This window comes from Jatropha curcas, chromosome 1, assembly GCF_041381405.1.
Source record: "Jatropha curcas cultivar XTBG-Jc1 chromosome 1, XTBG_Jcur_1.0, whole genome shotgun sequence".
Classification (NCBI taxonomy): Eukaryota; Viridiplantae; Streptophyta; class Magnoliopsida; order Malpighiales; family Euphorbiaceae; genus Jatropha; species Jatropha curcas.
The window spans coordinates 16,580,306-16,599,960 of record NC_143151.1 but is presented as its reverse complement, the minus strand read 5'-3'; positions in this window follow the sequence as shown (position 1 = coordinate 16,599,960).

Sequence of the window (19,655 nt, the reverse complement as noted above, 5' to 3'; positions counted from 1 at the left end):
ATCTTTCTTGCTGTTTAGTATACTGTATGATTATGCAATTTGTAGTCAATATAACTGTATAGCTCCATAAGGTTATAGTGAAACCGAAGTGATAAGAAAAACTGTATAAAACTGTATGAAACTATATGCTTGGCTGCTATGGCCTGTATAATCATATCCACTCAACGGCCTGTAGCCGGAGTAACAAACTGTATAGGGCGCAGATCTGCTATTCTATGTCGCGACATAGCCTTATCTACATGGTTTCTACCTAACCTCAATGGAGCATATTAATGGAATGTCAATAGATAAGCAAAAGCAAAATAACTGTGTCATAATTTGCATGCTTGTATCATGTTATTTTCACATATTTGTGTCATAACAATTAACTGCTTCATCATTTCATAAAATTTATTGCTTACCTGTATGCTGATAGCCTCGCCAAGCAGGCAACCTGTGTCATGTTAGTTTCACACCACTTGCATGTTTGCATTTTGTGTTTATACATGTGTTCATGATGTCTTTTTGCTTTAAAATGGTTGAAGACATACAAGTTGAGAAAAGGAATACAATTCATAACTTCATACACCATTTCACATCATTTCACAATTGCATAGAATACAATTACAAGTTGGGTTTACCTCATTTCACATCATATACATGCTTGCATGTTACTTTGATACATGATTTAATGTTGTATTTTTGTTGTAAAATGATTGGAGGCATACAAAGTGAGCAAAGGAATCCAATTGCATAGAAAAAGAAGTCCAAAAGTGCATGAAAACACAAGTCGCGAGAGCGCCTTGCAAGGTCGCGAGCGCGTAATGCACATCTGAAGGTCAGTGAGTTTCCAGGTGAAAGTCGCGAGCGCGTAAATGCAAGGCACGAGCGCGTATGTGTTATCGGCACAAGTCGCGAGCGCGTAAATGCAAGTCGCGAGCGCGTACAATGCCAAAAGAGAGACAGTGAGTTATCAGGCCAACTACGCGAGCGCGCAGTGCAAGTCGCGAGCGCTTCCAGGCCAAGGGCCAAGTCGCGAGCTCATCTTGCAAAGTGGCGAGCACGAGAAGAGCAAAATGAGAGGCAGAGAGTTTCAAGCACAAGTCGCGAGCGCGCAGTGCAAAGTCGCGAGCGCGTGACGTGCTTCCAGCCTGCGCAATGCAAGTCGCGATCGCGCGACGTGTTTCCAGCCTGCGCAGTCTGCACTCTTTTGGTCATATCTCTCAATATACAACTCCGATTTGAATGATTCAAAAACCCATGTAAAGCTAACACACAGAGGAACAAATAACTCTTCTATGACACTTCCTAATTCCATCATTAAATGGGGTCATAATCAAGATGAAGTTACTGGTCACATTTCCAGCAAGCCCTGTTTCAACATAAACTCAATATTTACTTCATTTATTCAATACCTCCCCTGTTTTCTCACCATTTCCAGTCCTCCCACTCAACATGAAGCAATATTATCTCATTAACAACACACCACACAATTTCTCATGCAAGGAAAATGGTAAATATAAAGAGATATCACACCTTCACTTAACAAGCTTGGAATCTTCTTCTTAGCTTCCTTTTTCTTCTACCTTGAGCTCACCTCTCCTATACATGAGAATTCTTATGAATCATCTAAAAATATCACCAAATGATTCAAGTATGAAATTCAAGAAGGTTTACTTACTTGGATAGAATAGAAGTTGAATTAATGTTTAACTCCCATGAAAATCTTCACCACCATTAAACGTGATGGAGAAAGGAAAGTTTAAGAGGAAAGTAGAGGAAGAAGATGAAGATAAGGATGAAGAAATGAAAATGAAATGGAATCCACGGGTAGTCTCTAGAATGTCATTGATTTTTATATGAAAATTACCAAATGGTACCTCAAGTGTCAAAATGGTACAACTTAATACCTCAACTTTATACTTTAGTGAAATCAAGTCCTAATCCTTATACTTTGATCTTTTTGTTTCCTTCAAGTAAGTCCACTTCTTTTCCTTATTTCAATTACATCCCATTCTAGCCCACTCTAGAATCTAATGGATCGAACCGGGTTTTGGATCAGCCCGACTCGACTCTAAGCAACGACTCGATTCAATAGAAAAATAGGACGTTACATGTAATAAGACCAATGAAAGATGTTTATGTAATTTCGACTTGCCGCTCGGGGTTAAATCCCAAACGTGCCTACGTACTTCCGTTTGAATGAAAGATCAAAGTCAACGTAGTTCGATAGGCCTTCTTTGAAGGGCTTTGAATGGGTATGCTTAATGCATGAGTGTGTGTATGCTTTGTGCATTTTGTTTAGGCATTCTGCCTGAAAATTGATTGTTTTAGGCATTTGATGCCAAAATGTTGATTGGGCAATTTTATTGCCAAAAATTGATTGATTTAAGGCTTTGAGCCAAAAAGATTGATTTAGGCAATTTGATTGCCAAAATGATTAATTTTAGGCGATTGTCGCCAAAATGATTAATTTTAGGCGATTGTCGCCAAAATGATTGATTTAAGGCTTTTAGCCAAAAAGAGTGATTTAGGCAATTTGATTGCCAAAATGATTGATTTTAGGCGATTGTCGCCAAAATGATTGATTTTAAGGCTTTTAGCCAAAAAGAGTGATTTAGGCAATTTGATTGCCAAAATGATTGATTTTAAGCGATTGTCGCCAAAATGATTGATTTTAAGGCTTTTAGCCAAAAATTGTGATTTAAGCGATTTGTCGCTAAGAAAAGGATTAATCTCACTTATAGGCAATTTGTTTGCCAAAAGTGATCAATTAAATTGTAATGTAGGCCATTTATTGCCAAGAAAAATGTGTTTTGTTAAAGCTTTTTAGTCACAACTATTGATTAATTGGACTTAAGCCGAAACTGTTTGAAATAAAGGCAATCATACCATAGTTATTGATTAACTAGGCTTTAAGCCAATATTGTCGGATTTAGGCTTTAATACCACGATTATTAATTAACCGGGCATTTAGCCTAAATTTATTTAATTGAGGCAATTTATTTGCCTAATTATGATGTGGATGCATTTATGCAGTGGTAGAGTTATTTAGGAGTAGAAAAGAAGCATGCATGAAGTGCAAAAATTAAATAGGCAGAGTTTAACTTACGTACTTGATTTAATCGTCGACCGCTTCTTAACTCCAGGTTAAGCTCCTCGTTAAGGGAATTAATTTTAATTTAATTTTAAGTGACCAAGTATCACAACAATAAAATAAAACTAAAATTAAAAAATGCAAGAAAGCAGTAAAGAATCGCAAAGAGCGTAGGGAGAAGAAGCGTCCGTCAACACAGACTGAGTGTCTCAAAACGGAGCCCCAAAGCCGTTTTTTATAGGAAAAAAAAGTGACCCCGGGCGCCCCTGCCCGCCTGGGCTGGGCGGGCGTGCCCGCCTGGCTTGGGCGGGCGTGCCCGCTCTAGCTGGGCGGGCATGTCCGACTGGCCTGGGCGGGCATGCCCGCCTGGCCTGGGCGGGCATGCCCACCCCCGCGGGCGGGCATGTGTGCCTTTTCCCCTCTCTTTTTTCTCGTTCCGGAGGCTTTTTCGAGAGTTCCGGACCTCCAAAATATATTCCGAGACCAGTTCCGTGATCCTCGTAATTTTTCGGACATTTCGAGTACCATATTGGCACACTTCCGGTGAACTTCCAAAATGGCCTTCGGTCCGACCGGACTGTTTGCAGTCCCGAAAAACAGGCTCTTTGAGCCTAAAAAAAAATGAGTATTCACAGGCGACTGCAGCCGCTGTCGCCGGCGGCTGCCACCGCCCTTAAGGGCGGCCGCCACCGCCGCGGCCGGGAAAATTGGCTTTTTAGCAAAGTCAAATTAATTGGCACGGCACTGTAGCAGGCGTGCTTTCCTTCATTTAAAGAGTTTCACATGCCACCAGCAACATTAGAAGCCTCAAAATTTGAGTATTCACAGTTGCCCCCCACTGGCTATCATAAAAATGATTTATGAAAGCCAGTGGCTGTCTGAAGGAGCCAATTTTGAGGATGGGCAGAGGAGGAAACCCTACCGTGGGTTTCTTTTTATGCAATGAAATGATCAAATGCATGGATTTATGTTTGCAACTTAAAGATGTTTTTGCCTCTTAGAGGACTTGGAAAGAGATTTTGCCTCTTAATGAGGGCTTAAAAAGATGTTTTGCCTCTTAATGAGGGTTTGAAAAGAGATTTTGCCTCTTAGAGGACTTGAAAAGATGTTTTGCCTCTTAATGAGGGCTTGAAAAGATGTTTTGCCTCTTAGAGGACTTGGAAAGAGATTTTGCCTCTTAATGAGGGCTTAAAAAGATGTTTTGCCTCTTAATGAGGGCTTGAAAAGAGATTTTGCCTCTTAGAGGGCTTGAAAAGATGTTTTGCCTCTTAATGAGGGCTTGAAAAGATGTTTTGCCTCTTAATGAGGGCTTGAAAAGAGATTTTGCCTCTTAATGAGGGCTTAAAAAGATGTTTTGCCTCTTAATGAGGGCTTGAAAAGATGTTTTGCCTCTTAATGAGGGCTTGAAAAGAGATTTTGCCTCTTAGAGGGCTTGAAAAGATGTTTTGCCTCTTAATGAGGGCTTGAAAAGATGTTTTGCCTCTTAATGAGGGCTTGAAAAGAGATTTGTTTTATTTTTGTTTTTTTCCTTTGAGAACCAAGGGTCCACCTAAAGTCGAAATGATCAAATGGCTTGGTTTTGGATGAAAAGGAAAGGTTGGCTATTGGTTAGGGTTTCACCCTAGGTTTTATGTAGAAAAAAGGTTAACCATTAACCGGGTTCTACCCTGGGTTTGTGTAAAAGAGATTGACGATGGTTGGGTTCCACCCTGGGTTGTGTATGTTTTTTTTTTTTTTTTAACACTTGCCCCTGAATCCGACTTGGAGGATTTTGCCCCCTGCTTGAAAGAGTTGATGCCCTTATTAGCTGAAATAGAATTTCTTCTTAATGAAAGACTAAAAATTCCGTGATTACTTCTGTGATGGGAGAATGGTGAAGGTTCTTATCACTTCTTGCCCCCAAAATGGTGCTGATCATGGAATACTTCAAGACATTGGTGTTGTACTTGTCCAATCGATTGAGGAATCAAAGAGAACAAAGCCACTTATATGACTCGAGGAAACGAACAATGTGGATGACATCGCTCGTCTGAAAGGATCGAAGAAACGATGGTCCGAGTGGAGACGAGGTATTAAAGAATTACCTCTCAATGATTATGTTTGACATTTTTTTTAGGGTTGTTTTGAAAACCCCGGGGATTGAATTGACATTTTCCTCTCTCTCTTTTTTTTTCGAGGAATGACTCAAAGAGTGACACTTTCAAAACGAACTTTTGAGAATGACTCGATTTTTGTGACTCGTTGTGGAATGACCACTGGTGATGGAGACTTGATTTTAGAGACTTATTGGAGACTCAAACTTTTCTTGTAGCGAATTTTGACTCGAAGGAACTGGGTGATTCCTGGAAAAAATGATTTATATACTCCCGAGAAGACCTTTGAAAGCACTTTTTTTTTCTTTTTGCCTTAACTTTTGCCTAGTAGCCGCCCTTTCGGGTTTTTGACTCTAGCAGGCTCTTTGCCCTAACTTTTGCCTAGACCGCCCTTTTAGGTTTTCAGCCTAGCGGGCTCAATTCTTGCCTGAAGCTGTCCTTTCGGATTTTCAACTCCAGCTTTTATTTTTCTTTTCTTCTCTTTCTTTTTATTATTTTTATTATTATATTTTTTTATTAGCAAAGAGAAAATGCTTTTTATGATGCAGACTTATGTTTGTGACCGCGCCTTTGTGGCTGCCTACGTATCTCCAAGAACTCTTCGGGGGATGGGGAGAATCAGGTCTTTCGTAGTTCCTTCCGGGATGCGAACTTCGTCCTCGGCTGGTGCGGAATTCATCTCCGACTTGATGTTAGTGCGGAATTCCTTTCCGTCTCGGTGCGGAATTTATTTCCGACTTGCTGTTGGGGGCAAAAGCCAATTCCGACTTAATGCTGATTGTGGAATTCATTTCCGATTTGATTTCTTCAGGATTCCTTCCCGACTTGATATTAATACAGAATTCATTTCTGATTTGATTTTTTCGCGGGATTCCTTCCCGGCTTGATGTCTTTGCGGGATTCCTTCCCGACTGGATGTCTTTACGGGATTCCTTCCCGACTTTGATGATGTTGAGGCAGAATTCATTTCTGTCTTGATTTCTTCGCAGGATTCCTTCCCGGCTTGATGTCTTTGCGGGATTCCTTCCCGGTTTGATGCAGAATTCATTTCTGTTTTGATTTCTTCGCAGGATTCCTTCCCGGCTTGATGTCTTTGCGGGATTCCTTCCCGGCTGGATGTTGATGTAGAATTCATTTCTGTTTTGATTTCTTCGCAGGATTCCTTCCCGGCTTTGATGATGTTGAATCAACTTATTGACTCGAGCTCTAGGCGAATCTGACTTTGTTGTTGTTGTGGTTTTACCACTGGTCGACTGAAATGTGACTTGTATTCATCACAAAGAGTTTTGAATACCCACATTCTGGTGGTAACTTGACTGGCTTGAGTGTTGAAGAAGCTTGTAGGCTTTGAGTTTGTGGCTTCGCCATGTTTGAATTCTTGAGGTTAATTTGATTCCTTCTCTTGAACTTTATCTTCCTCTGAATTTAAAACTTATTTCCTCAATGGTTCTCCTCTCCATAAGGAATTTTGAGGAGACTCTTCCTTTTTCCTTGTTTTGAGAAATGATCCTTGTTTATCAGGACACTTGTACTTTTTTCATGCCTGGCGCTTGATTTTCAAGGTGTTTGTTGTCATCCAATTTGTGGAAATGACTGCTTCTTTTAACTTGCTTTTTCAAAATGTGAGCAGCCGCTTGGTCTTTGTCCTTATGGCTGAAATGATTTGTCATCTACCCTTGATGGGCTTGAATTTAACGGACAGCTTGCAGTTGACCCGTTTTTGACAACTTGATTTCCTGTAGCTTTGTCCTTGATTTCTTTCTTTTGTGCAGAAGTTCCTTCTGACCCATTTTTCTTTTGCTTTTTTGCTTCCTTATGACCAGGGGTTCCTTTTGTCCCTATTTTTCCTTTTTGCTTGCTTAGAAGCAGCCTTTCCATAAAGAATTTCGAGGCAACTTGATTCTGAGATGACTTGAGTAGTGTATGGATAGCATTGCGACTTCGTGCAAACCCAGCCCAAAAACTTCTTTATTCTGTCGCTTTTAAGCTCAAAATTCAGACACCTCTCTGTCGGAGCATCTTCCATTCCTGGGTTTTTGGAGAAACCATTCTGGCCTTAACCCCTTCAATCGGCTTTGCCTCGGTACTGTTTGAAGTCTTGCGCACCCTTTGCTGGATCCTTTCCATGATTACCCTTCAAAACTTCCCCTTTGATGGTGCTTCTTAGGATGCCCCCAGCTTTGATTGATGCAGAGCAAATGAAAGGATGAATGCATTTTTCTTTGCCAATTTTTATTATTTTTTTTTTATCATCATTTTTTTTTTAAATTTTTTTTATTATTATTTTTTTTTCGATTTTTTTTTTGTGCTTTCACAGGAAAGGATAGGGAAAGAGTATAAACATGATTGGAACGTAAACTGATCACTTTTTATTGATAAGACAAAATTTGTGTACCAAAGACACTTAGATTTACAAATTTGAAATGAATGAAAACTTGAATGGAAATGAAAATGAAAAGAAAAACTAGACCCTAAAAGATAGACTCTAGGTGGACTGTGATGGACTAGGATTGGATTGACTGTAGTGACTTTGTTCTTCTCGATGCTTAAATCGATCAGACAGGTTGTTGTTGGTCTTGAACAATTCCTTTGTTCTTTTGGAGGTTTGATCTCAACCTACAAACTTCATTCATTTCTAAGAAAAGTTCGAAAGGATCGAACGATTCTTATTCAGCAAAAATTTTTTTTGCATTAATCCCATGGTTAGGCAAGGGATTGGTTGATATTCAGCGTGCTCTTGGGGATGATGGACCTATTGTCAACCAAGTCTTGTAAACGGTTTTTCAAAGTCCAGCATGATTCGGTCTTATGTCCATGTCCTTGATGGTACTCACAGTATTCATTGGCTTTGAAATTCCGGGGTAGGGGGTTTGGTAATGGCCTTGCTTCTAAAGGCTTCAGTAAATTTGCTTTCACTGCTTCTCGGAACACCAAAAGGATTGGCATGCCGAGATCAGTATATTGCCTCCTTGGCTGATTGCTTCCCAAATTCCCAACACGTAAAGGATTCGTGGGGATTATACTGGCTATTTCATTTGTCTCACTGGACCCAGCATGATTCTGCTTCTTGTATGAGTATTCTTTGAGTTGACCCAACTGGATTAAGTCTTCCACCTTAGTTGCAGTTGCAATGAGCGATTGGAACGTAGGCAAGTACTGTGTTTGAAGCTATAACTGGTAGACAGGCAGTAAATTCTTGATTATTATATCAACTTGTTCCTGTTCAGAGGGTCGGTTGATCATTTGAGCAGCTTTGGCTCTCCACCTCGAAAGGAACGAGGAGAAGGACTCATTGTTCTTTTGTTTAGTGGTTTCCAGCTCCCTCCGGGTAACATCCACTTCGATATTATAATGGTACTGCATGTTGAAAGCGTTGCATATGTCCTCCCAATTCTTCATTTTGGAACGTTCCAAGCTTACAAACCATCTTAATGCAGCACCAGTCACAGATTGCTGAAACAACTGAGCAAGGAGCTCGCTGTTCAGGCCAAACGGGTTGAGGGCACCCACATACATTTTCAGGTGCATTTTGGGACAAGTAGTTCCATCAAACTTGTCCATGTTAGGCATCTTGAATTTTGTAGGTAATCTTGCTTCAGGGAACAAGGACAAGGAGTCCATGTCCACCACTTCCTTGTGGGTTTTGAGAGCAGTGATAGATCTTTCCAACAATTCCAGCTTCTCTCTCATTTTCTTAGCTTCCAGCTCAGAAGCAGTTCTGGAGGGCATGTCGTCCAGGTTAAGGGCAGGGTTTGTCGGTTCAGCAGCAGGACCCTGATTGGAGGTAGTAGGTCCACTTCCCCCGGCCGAAGCCCCATTTCCATTACCATTACCTAGTTCAGCTATCAGGGCAGTCCTTTGGGCAGCCAATGCCTCATTCATTCTGGCCTCCATCCTGGCCTCCAGTTGTTCAATGAGATTTTGGATGTCAGTGAGTGATGCCATTGGTGCAGATAGGGTTGTAGGAGTTGTAGGTAAAACTGGTGTAGCTGGTGAAGCTGGTGAGGTCGATGATAGTACTGTAGGCGTGACTGGTACTTGAACGGGGGTTACCTGTGAAAGGACATAGTCAAAACGATTAGACTATCCTATATAAGGCGTTTCCATAGGGTATGTGAGATAGTGTGCGGTAGGGTAGTGTATGGGTAAGGTATTTGGACTTGACCCTTGTGATGTGGGGTGGTACGACCAAACAATGTAGGGTAGCATTGGTAGGGTAGGACACCTAGGATAGGACCCAATGGGATGTGATATGTAAGGTAGGGCTGGACACCTCGACTTTTCGAAAGGCCCTAAGTTCTCAAAGAATTTTTTTTTTTTTTGGGGCCTTAGGGGCCAAAATGTGAATTTTTGGGCCTTTGGGGCCAACATGTGAATTTTTGGGCCTTTGAGGCCAACATGTGAGTTTTTGGGCCTTTGAGGCCAAATTGGGAATTCTCGGGCCTTTGAGGCCAAATTGGGAATTCTCGGGCCTTTGGGGCCAAATTGAAAATTTTTGGGCCTTTGGGGCCAAGATGTGAATTTTAGGGCCTTAGGGGCCAAGATGTGAATTTTCGGGGCCTTTGGGGCCAAATTGGGAATTCTTGGGCCTCTGTGGCCAAATTGAAAATTTTTGGGCCTCTGTGGCCAAATTGAAAATTTTTGGGCCTCTGCGGCCAAATTGAAAATTCTTGGGCCTCTGGGGCCAAAATGGGTATTCTTGGGCCTCTGGGGCCAAATTGAGAATTTTTGGGCCTCTGTGGCCAAATTGGAAATTTTTGGGCCTTAGGGGCCAAATTGGAAATTTTTGGGCCTCTGGGGCCAAAATGGGTATTCTTGGGCCTCTGTGGCCAAAATGTAATTTTCCAGGTCTCAGGGACCAAAACGTAATTTTCCAGCTTTGAAATGGAATGTTTTTTTTTTTTTTTGTGAAGTATGGTATGGATGCGTGAATGCGCACAACATCACAACACAATTCATTTTAATGGAATGATTCAGCATCATTGGGTGCATACAGTCCTAAAGGATAGGTTCTATAGGCTATGACACAAATAGAGAATTGGCTTATTAAGGGACCCTTGAACCTTGAGCATGGATATACCTAACCACATGTGAAACAAAGAGTTTCACGTGGGTCCAACAGTACGCATACTCATGGGCCACCCCCAAAAGGATTAGGGATGGTTTGCGGTAACAGGAAGGACGCTTTGGCTGTCCGTCGACATAATCAAAGAGACCTGCCGATCAGCGCTACTTGCTATCCAGACTCAGAAGTTTGAACAGAGAGAGAAGAAATTCATTTGAAATTCATTTTTTTATGCAATGGAGAAAAAGATTCTCAATCGTGCAAATAAATCAACAAATTAAAAAAATGTTTTAATTTAGTTGTACAATCAAGTTCAAATTCTCCTTATCCCGTATTCTTAAAGAAAGAATACTGGATTTTTTTCTGTTGGGTACCCTGCAAAACAAAGCATAGTAAATAATACCCTAAAGAAGGGCAGGTTAGTTTACACAACAATTGTAGTCCTCTTTATGCAAAAAGATTGCATAATTCCCTAGTGAAGTCGCCAAACTGTGAACCCCTCCCCCAAATATCATAGCATAGTGAATGCATATGACTAAAGGAAGAAATGCACGTGAATGTATGAGTCGCCACCTTGTTTAATTATTTTAGGGTAAACTAGGAAAAAACCCTAAGTGACTCCAATTTTAATTAACCTAAGTCTAGGCTAATTATCCCAATGTTTTAAGGCATGGTCTTCAAACCCGAGGTGGATCCCGAGACTATGTCATGTTGATGAACTAACCAAAAATGAATGCTTTGCAAGGTGAATGATGTAATAAGACCAATGAAAGATGTTTATGTAATTTCGACTTGCCGCTCGGGGTTAAATCCCAAACATGCCTACGTACTTCCGTTTGAATGAAAGATCAAAGTCAACGTAGTTCGATAGGCCTTCTTTGAAGGGCTTTGAATGGGTATGCTTAATGCATGAGTGTGTGTATGCTTTGTGCATTTTGTTTAGGCATTCTGCCTGAAAATTGATTGTTTTAGGCATTTGATGCCAAAATGTTGATTGGGCAATTTTATTGCCAAAAATTGATTGATTTAAGGCTTTGAGCCAAAAAGATTGATTTAGGCAATTTGATTGCCAAAATGATTAATTTTAGGCGATTGTCGCCAAAATGATTAATTTTAGGCGATTGTCGCCAAAATGATTGATTTTAAGGCTTTTAGCCAAAAAAAGTGATTTAGGCAATTTGATTGCCAAAATGATTGATTTTAGGTGATTGTCGCCAAAATGATTGATTTTAAGGCTTTTAGCCAAAAAGAGTGATTTAGGCAATTTGATTGCCAAAATGATTGATTTTAAGCGATTGTCGCCAAAATGATTGATTTTAAGGCTTTTAGCCAAAAATTGTGATTTAAGCGATTTGTCGCTAAGAAAAGGATTAATCTCACTTATAGGCAATTTGTTTGCCAAAAGTGATCAATTAAATTGTAATGTAGGCCATTTATTGCCAAGAAAAACGTATTTTGTTAAAGCTTTTTAGTCACAACTATTGATTAATTGGACTTAAGCCGAAACTGTTTGAAATAAAGGCAATCATACCATAGTTATTGATTAACTAGGCTTTAAGCCAATATTGTCGGATTTAGGCTTTAATACCACGATTATTAATTAACCGGGCATTTAGCCTAAATTTATTTAATTGAGGAAATTTATTTGCCTAATTATGATGTGGATGCATTTATGCAGTGGTAGAGTTATTTAGGAGTAGAAAAGAAGCATGCATGAAGTGCAAAAATTAAATAGGCAGAGTTTAACTTACGTACCTGATTTAATCGTCGACCGCTTCTTAACTCCAGGTTAAGCTCCTCGTTAAGGGAATTAATTTTAATTTAATTTTAAGTGACCAAGTATCACAACAATAAAATAAAACTAAAATTAAAAAATGCAAGAAAGCAGTAAAGAATCGCAAAGAGCGTAGGGAGAAGGAGCGTCCGTCAACACAGACTGAGTGTCTCAAAACGGAGCCCCAAAGCCGTTTTTTATAGGAAAAAAAAGTGACCCCGGGCGCCCCTGCCCGCCTTCGAGGGCGGGCATGCCCGCCTGGGCTGGGTGGGCGTGCCCGCCCATTCTGGGCGGTCATGCCCGCCTGGCTTGGGCGGGTGTGCCCGCCCATCCTAGGCAGGCGTGCCCGCCCTAGCTAGGCGGGCATGCCCGCCTGGCTTGGGCGGGTGTGCTCACCCATTCTGGGCGGGCATGCCCGCCTGGCTTGGGCGGGCGTGCCCGCCTATGCTGGGCGGGCGTGCCCGCTCTAGCTGGGCGGGCATGTCCGCCTGGCTTGGGCGGGCGTGCCCGCCTGGCCTGGGCTGGCCTGCCCGCCTGGCCTGGGCTGGCCTGCCCGCCTGGCCTGGGTGGGCATGCCAACCCCCGCGGGCGGGCATGTGTGCCTTTTCCCCTCTCTTTTTTTCTCGTTCCGGAGGCTTTTCCGAGAGTTCCGGACCTCCAAAAAATATTCCGAGACCAGTTCCGTGATCCTCGTAATTTTTCGGACATTTCGAGTACCATATTGGCACACTTCCGGTGAACTTCCAAAATGGCCTTCGGTCCGGCCGGACTGTTTGCAGTCCCGGAAAACAGGCTCTTTGAGCCTCAAAAAAAATGAGTATTCACAGGCGTGCTTTCCTTCATTTAAAGAGTTTCACACGCCACCAGCAACATTAGAAGCCTCAAAATTTGAGTATTCACAGTTTGTTCATCTGTACAAGAGAATACAGAATGAGAAAGGACACAACATCACGGCAATTAGAAGTGATCATGGAGGAGAATTTGAAAATCAGAAATTCGATGCTTTTTGCAACGAGACAGGAATCTTCCATAACTTCTCAGCACCTAGAACACCTCAACAAAATGGAGTGGTGGAACGCAAGAATAGAACACTTCAAGAGATGGCCAGAACCATGCTAAGTGATTCTAAACTACCAAAGTATTTCCGGGCAGAAGCAGTTAACACTGCCTGTTATATTCTAAACAGGGCTTTGGTAAGATCTGAACTTAAAAAGACTCCATATGAGCTATACAAAGGTAGAAAACCAAATAATGGTTATTTTCATATCTTCGGGTGCAAATGCTTTATTCTAGATAGCAAGAAAAATCATCTTGCTAAATTTGATGAAAAATCTTATGAAGGGATTTTTCTGGGATATTCTAATAATAGTAAAGCATATAGAGTATTTAATAAAAAGACTCTAGTTGTAGAAGCATCAATTCATGTTGTGTTTGATGAAACTGACTCTACTTCTAGAACATTAGAAAGTGATGATGTTGTAGATTCTAATCCTGAAAAGCAGAATGAGCAATCAGAACAACTAGAACAGCCAGAAAGCGATCAGAACATCAATAATCAGGCTGAACCAGAATTAGAACATGGAGATCAGAACATAGTTGAAAGTCAAATGCCAGAAACAGAAAATGAAGATTCTCAATTACCAAAAGAATGGCGATTTCATAAGTATCATCCCCAAGAAGATATTATGGATAATCCCTCTGAAAGGATGATGACTAGATCTCAACTTAGAAGATATTTTGGTAATGTTGCTTTCGTTTCTCAATTAGAACCTAAAAATTTAGAAGATGCTCAAAATGATGAAAGTTGGATTCTTGCTATGCAAGAAGAGCTAAATCAATTTGAGATAAACCAAGTTTGGAAACTTGTTTCTAGACCTAAAAACCATTCTGTTATTTGAACAAAATGGGTGTTTAGAAATAAGCTTGATGAACAAGGTAATGTTGTGAGAAATAAAGCAAGATTAGTGGCTCAAGGGTACAACCAAGAAGAAGGCATCGATTTTGATGAGACCTTTGCTCCGGTTGCTAGACTTGAGGCCATTAGAATGCTTTGTGCATTTGCATATTTTAAAAACTTCATGTTGTATCAAATGGATGTGAAAAGTGCTTTTCTAAAATGGCTTTCTAAATGAAGAGGTGTATGTAGAACAACTTCCGGGCTTTGAAATTTTTGATAAACCTAATCATGTTTACAAACTTACTAAAGCTCTTTATGGCTTAAAGTAAGCTCCTAGAGCTTGGTATGAGAGATTGAGTAAGTTTCTATTAGAAAATGGTTTTTCAAGAGGAAAGGTTGATACAACACTATTTATTAAAAACAAAGCACATGATATTCTAGTTGTGCAAATCTATGTTGATGACATAATCTTTGGGTCTACTAACGACCTTCTTTGTAAGGAATTTTCTAAGATTATGCAGGGTGAGTTCGAAATGAGTATGATGGGAGAATTAAATTTCTTCCTTGGACTTCAAATCAAACAATGTGAGAATGGAATTTTCATTAATCAAGAAAAATATACTAGAGAGTTGTTGAAACGATTCAAAATGGAAAATGCCAAGGTATGTAGTACACCAATGAGTCCATCGTCAAAATTAGAAAAAGATGAAAAAGGCAAGGACGTGGATATCAAGCTGTTTAGAAGTATGATTGGCTTTTTGCTATATTTAACGGCAAGCAGACTAGACATACACTTTAGTGTTTGTCTATGTGCTAGATTTCAATCGTGTCCCAAAGAATCTCATTTAATTGCTGTGAAGAGAATACTAAGATATCTTTGTGGAACTTCTAATCTGGGTCTGTGGTATTCTAAAGATGATACATTTGATCTTGTTGGGTATAGTGATTCTGATTTTGCAGGAAGCAGAATAGATAGAAAAAGCACGTCCGGGACTTGTCAATTTCTGGGTAGCTCCCTTGTATCATGGTTTAGCAAGAAACAGACATCTGTTGCTCTTTCTACTGCAGAAGCAGAATATGTTGCTGCTGGAAGCTGTGTGGCACAAGTTCTGTGGATTAAACAACAGTTAGCAGACTATGGACTGAAATTAGAAACAGTGCCTATCAAATGTGACAACATGAGCGCTATCAATTTATCCAAGAATCCAGTTCAGCATTCTAGAACCAAGCATATAGAACTCAAACATCACTTCATACGTGATCATGTACAAAAAGGTGATATCGTGATTGAGTTCATTCCCACAGAAAAGCAATTGGCAGATATATTTACAAAACCTTTGAATGAAAGTCAATTCTGCTCAATTAGAAGAGAACTTGGCATGTTAGTTCTAAACTCGTAACTTTAGAACTCTGTAAGTATGTTCTAAACTGCTTTCTAATTTCGAAAATAGAAGATTTGCTATGTTCTAATTTTTTTTATTCTGTGTGAAAACTGATTTTTGTCTAAAAATGCACATTGCCCTGATATGACTTTCTAAAGTCATTATCAGAATCTTGCTTTAGACTAAAACAGTTATTTTATTGTGTTTGTTTTTATTATGTTTTCGTGTCTTTAGTGCTTTGGCGGTTTTAGGGTTTTATTTTTTTTTTGTTTTGTTTTATTTCCTTTATTTATTTTGTTTCTTTTGTCTTATTTGTCGTTTTGAATTCCATTTAAAAATTACTCTTTATTTCTTTCTTCCGCCACTTAAATGTCTTTATTCTCTATTAACTGCTTAGTATTCTCTTTATCGTCTCTTTGCTAACTGAAACCCTAAGTTGTTTTTGAGTTTTGAAATCTGCAACAATGGCCGAATCTAGTTCAAACTCTTCATCCGACTCTCTTACCGAGCAAGAGCTTCAACTTCTGAGGAAGCTCTCAAAGAAATATGAACAGAAGGAGTCGAAGGAGAAAAAGGCAGAAGAGAAAACAAAGAAAAGAAAAATCGAAACTGCTACATCACAGAAACAGGTAGCGAAAGCTCGTGATAAAGGTAAATCAGTTCTTTCAACTTACCCTCTCATGCGTTCTTATGTGATTGACTGGAAGTTCTTTGGTGGTGATGAGTTTAATTTTAAGGAACTTTTTGAGTTCCAAGGCTGGATGAACTTTTTGTCTTTGAATGAACTGTGCTATGAGAGTTTAGTTAAGGAATTTTATGGCTCTTTGAAAGTGAATGGGACAGAGTCGATCTCTGTCAAACTTCAGGGTGAGACCAGAGAGTTATCGTATGATGATTTTGGGAAAATTTTTTATATACCGAATGCTGGGTCCAGAGTGACCAAAATTAAGGACGTGTCTAGGGTTAGCGATTACAAAAAGGAAGACTTTGTGAAAAAGATTGTGAAAAATTACAAAAAGGAAAACTTTGTGAAAAAGATTGTGAAAAAGTTTTCTGCAGACAAACAGGGCTCGATAGAATGCTCTAACTTGACAGAGAGCATGAAATGGTTGTACAAGCTTATTGTACATTATATCTACCCCAAGAGCGCCTCACTGACGTATATAAATCAAGTAGAGCTATGTATAATGTGGCACATAGTTGAGAGGAAATCCCTCAATCTATGTCACATTATTTTTGATAAGCTGCAGAATAATCCCAAGAAGCTACCCTACGGGATGATTCTTACCCCAGTTTTTGAGTTTCTGAATGTTAATCTAGATGAGCATGTTGGTAGTTCTGTTTCCAAGTTGGATAGCGGGTCCTTGAAAATGAAAGATGAGGAAGAAGAGAAGGAAAAGCAAGAAAAAGAAGAAAAGAAAAAGAAAGAAGAAAAGAGAGAAGAAGAGACTGTAAAAGAAAAGAAAGTAAAAAGGGAAGAAAAAGTCATGAAGGAGAAAGAGATAAAAGAAGAAGCTGAGAAGAAGAGAAAAGAAAAAGGAAAGGCAAAGTTGAGTGAAATAGAAGAAGAAGAAGAGAAATCAAAAGAGAGATCAGAAGAGAAAGTAAAAGAAGAGGAAAAGAAAACAGAAGAAAAGGCAGAAGAAGAGAAAGAAGAAACAGAAGAAGAAGGAGAAGAGAGAAAAGAGGAAACTGAAAAGGAGAGTGCTGCAGAGTAAGAAGAATTAGAAGAAGAAGAAACAAACAAGAAAAATGAGCCTGAAAAGTCAGAAAAAGGGAAGAAAGCTGAGGAAGATAGTGATGCTGAAACTGAGAAAATAGAAATCAGTGATGAGGAAAAGACTACTGAGGATAAGACAGAGCAAGAATCTGAGTTATTGTCGACTCAAAGAAGTAGGGAAGCTATGCTGAAAAGGATAGAGGAGGAGCTAATAGTAGAGCATAACAAAGATCTTGATGAGGCAATACAGCAGTGCCAACTGTAATTGGACAAAATCAGTCCCTCATCAAAACTTTGGAGAAAATGAAGGATGTAAATACAAGGAAGTTAGCTACTCTCAGAGTAAAAGGAACACCCTACATCCCCTCCTCAGAAAAGCCTAAGAATGTGAAGCACACTGTAGGAAAGCATAGAACTCATGGAAGGAAGCCTCCACTACACCCATCTTCTAAAAGACAAGAAAGTTCTTCTGAGACTGCTCCAGCTCAGAATTTAAGAAGTTCTAAGAGACTTAGAACTGGTTCTAAGCCTCTCTGATTTGTTTCTTATATGTTTTTGAACAATTTATTTTTTGCTTTATCTTCGTAGGATTATATGTGTGGAACTGTTTTTTTTTTTATTTTTGCTGTGATTTTGTCTAACCCTTTTGTATGATGACAAAAAGGGGGAGAACATGTATTTTGGTGGTACTTTGAACACTATTGGTACGTACTTGGTAACCAAAGTACTCATATCTCAGTGGTTATCTGTATGTTTATCATTTTCTAATATGGTTTATTTTGGTGATTTTGGTGAGCTATATTTTCTATATGAAAAGCTGTGTGATTTTAGAACTTAGATTCTTATTCTAACAACTGTTTTGCAGGTTGGACATAAGATTTTTGTTCTTAATATCAGTTTCTATTGTTTTTGCTCTGACCATATGTTCTGATTATTAGAACTTAGAATATCTTACCTATGTTTTGCTAGTTCTAAAATCATTTTCTAAAAACGCCTCCCTAGTTCTAAATTTTCATAAAAACAGTTTTATTGCATCTATTCAGGGGGAGCAAAATACATGTTCTAAATTGCTTCATATTAAAATCTTTTGGCATGTTTAGAACTTATATGCATAAAATTCAGGAGGAGCACATGTTTTTATTTGCTAAATTTATTGGTTTTGTCATCATCAAAAAGGAGGAGATTGTTGGCTCAAGGGTCAAATTCTTATCTCGGATTTTGATGATTAATACAAAACAAATAAATTTAAAATTATATTATTTGTGCTAATATTTTTATGCAGAATATGTATGGAAAGAAATCGTACAAGGCAAGTCCTACATTGAGTGTGAAGATATTCGAAGAACCTAGTAGCTAGGTATTTAGGATACTTTGTAGGATAGAGAGAAAATCCATATATGAGCACAAAAATTATTTTTCTCTCTCAAAAATATTTTTCGAAAAATTAGATTTCTTCAAAATAATTTCCTTCGTAAAAATATTTTATTTTTTCGAAAATATTCTTTAAATCGAAATGATTTATTTTCCTAAAATTAAAGAGATTTCTTCTCTAATGTTTTTGGTAATAAAATCATACACTTTTTCGGGATTTTTTTTTTTGAAAGATCTAAAAGTACTTAAATTTATTTTCTTACCTTAAAAACGAAGGAGTATCCTTTTTCGTTTTTAGTAAGAGCATCCTTCGGCAAAAATATTTTCCAAATATTGCTGCCGAAATCTTTTGATCAAAGGAAAGTAAAATCGTGTTTTATTCTCTTATCAAAAAGGATAAAATAAATTTTTGGTAACAAAGATTTTCATATCTTCTAAATAAGGAAAGGAGATATTCTGATTTCAAATCTCTTTCCAAAGGCGACAGCTTCTTAGCTTCCTATATAAAGGAGCATTCACGTCTTAAACATTGGTGAAGTAAGAGTTTTCGTTTTAAGAGCATTTTCTCATTGATCAAATCTTGATCTCTCAAAACTTACTCTCTACCCCTATTTTCTTTTCATCTCTACACTTAACGTTTTCAATATTTAAAGTGAAAAGAATTTTTACAATTACTTTTGAAAAACAATTATGTGTTCTAATCGATCTTCTAATCTGATAAAATTGTTTTTCTTGTGCTTATATGGACGCTTCTTTCTGTCTATTTAGATTTTGTAATCTATAGTAGACATGCTCTTTATTTGTTAAACTTTTGTGTGTAATAGCTTAGGTTAGAAGCTATTGAGATAGAGGTTATCAAGCGACCTTCTCCACGTGTGGGATATTAATGTCTTCAATTGAGTTTTCTGTACTCTACCAAAAATAGAAAGGGTTGAGGTTAACTAGAACCTTTGGAAAATCTAGTGGGACAAAAGGGTAGATCTAGGTGTTGATTTATTGCCTTGTACTGTTGGTTTGTCTCTTACCCTTTAAAAGAGATAACATAGTTGAGGATCTCAAGATGCGTCTTGGGGAGTGGATGTAGGCGAGTTAGTGCCGAACCACTATAATTCTCTGTGTTGATCTTTTATTTCTGAAGTTTGCTTGATATTGTCTTTATAACACTTTTGTTTAATTTTTAGAAACGCTAAAATTGTTAACAATTCAGATGTTCTAAAACGGTAATAATAAGTCTTATCTGTTCTGAACATTGGAACTCTGGTATTCTAATAAAGTGA